The sequence below is a fragment of the Silene latifolia genome, chromosome Y (genome assembly GCF_048544455.1).
Source record: "Silene latifolia isolate original U9 population chromosome Y, ASM4854445v1, whole genome shotgun sequence".
NCBI lineage: Eukaryota > Viridiplantae > Streptophyta > Magnoliopsida > Caryophyllales > Caryophyllaceae > Silene > Silene latifolia.
In genome coordinates, this window is record NC_133538.1 from 346,674,259 (window position 1) to 346,676,271 (window position 2,013).

General features: G+C 41.6%; 1 non-coding gene across 1 annotated transcript; it reads left to right on the top strand.

Moving 5' to 3' along the window:
* The first annotated feature begins 482 nt into the window (after positions 1-482).
* LOC141636691 (small nucleolar RNA R71) lies at positions 483-588 on the top strand. The gene has a single exon (XR_012541288.1). It is a non-coding gene; the product is annotated as a small nucleolar RNA R71 (small nucleolar RNA).
* Positions 589-2,013: the final 1,425 nt, after the last annotated feature.

Below are 2,013 nucleotides of genomic sequence, written 5' to 3' on the forward strand. Positions count from 1 at the left end.
TAGGATTGAGCACATTTTGACTTGTCCACCTCAAATTGGGATGGACTGCCCCTTGGTTGTTATAGTAGGAACCGCCTCCTTGCCTATATTGTTGAAAAGCAAGGAAATATTCCTTCTCTGTAAGACAGCCAACAGCAGTGTGACCGTCGTTGCTCCCACACCTCTCACATGTGACAGTCTCCCCTCTAGTAAGCAAATGGACCGTCTGAGGCTCCCCAACAGAATGAAACTCCAACTTATCAAATCTAGCATTCATGGCTTCCAGCTGAGCCACAATATGCTTATCGACCGCATGAACTGTTCTAATACCATCCCTCGGGTTTCCATACTCAGCACAGTGGGTCGCCATCTCTTCAATAAGAGCCCATCCCTTATCATCGTCGGTGTTCTTTTGGAATCTTTCGTTGGATAATGCATCAAGTATGGCTCTGTGATCATCGTATAGCCCATTGTAGAACTGATTGGACAGGAACCACGGATCAAAACCATGGTGAGGAATAGACCTCACCAACCTCTTGAAACGGCATCATGCTTCATAGAAAGTTTTATCAGGTGCTTGCTTGAAACTGGTGATTTTGGCCCTCAGCTGATTAGTGCGCTGCGGAGGGAAATATCTCTTGTAAAAAGCAAGAGCAAGGGTCTCCTAATCTGTGATCCCCGCGGCCGTGCGATCCAAATCAGTCAACCACTCCCTGGCTGAGTCAGTCAAAGAAAAAGGAAACATAACCCCCTTAATCTTGTCTTGAGTTACCCCCTTTGTGGCGGGGATAGTAGAACAGTAGTTCGTAAAGACCTCCATATGCTTCCTCGGGTCTTCACCTGCCACACCTATAAAGAGATTTCTATCCACCAGATTGATATAGGACGGACGGATGTCAAATGTATTCCCGTCCTCAGTCTGGAGATTGAAACCCTTTGGAATTGATGATGCTTTAGGCTCCGAATGACTAGTAATGTTTGGCATCTTTACTGGTTGGTTTACATAACTGAAAGTGTCTTCTTCAAAAGATGGATTTTCTGTAAAAAGGAAATGTTGAAGCTCTGGTTCGAAAGTACTCAAGTCTTCCTTTCGTGATTCTCTTTGCAGACAGAGTCTATGCCTGAACAGTCTCTCTGGCTCAGAATCAGCTGAAACTAACTCAAACATGTTGACCTGGGCATACACAACACTGAAAGAAAATAAATAAGAACTGCCTCAAGGAATAAAAATTCCCTGAGACAGATAAAATAAACGAAACAAAGACAGAGAGGACAATTGCCTCCCCGGCAATGGCGCCAAAATTTGACAGGCATGTCGTGTACCCATCAAAAATAACTAACTAAACTAACTATATAGCTAGGGAAGTCAGGTCGATCTCCTCAGGGAGGCACGATATCTGTAAGAGTCCGTCTATTTGGTCACAAATGGGGGGGGGGGGGTTGTAATTTGATTTCCTAAACTAAAATCTTTAAGGCAAGAGAAATAAGGAAAGAGCAATTAAGGCAGAAAATAGGAATAAACTATCAATAGAGAAGGGGCATGTCAGGATTTCGGTTCACTACGGTAGTCTAGTGACTCAACTTTAAACAACTTAGATAAATTACTGTAAGACGGATATGGAAAGGTCCTTCCGGTCCACTTTCTACCCTGGACTCCCACTAACTTAACTTCCGTCCTCGTCAGGGTAGTTTACTGTTCATAGCAGGTCTATTTAGTCCAATCTTCCGATCCAGGGTTAAATTTAACCAGATTAAAAAGGTGACTAAGAAGCGTGCACTCAACTAAGTCGATAAATACAGTTATATTGCTATGCTGACAGAGTCTCATAAATAATTCATCTAACCTATTTACTAGATCGTCACATTTCTACCGTAGATCCCCTAATCCCAACATTAAAAGATTTAGCTACTCATATCGCTAATGTTTTCAATAATAACAATATTGAAATAACTAATAAATGACATAATGAAATTGTAATAAAAATGAATAAACTAATTAGGGCAAAAATTTATTAAGGAAGAACAAAGGAACTA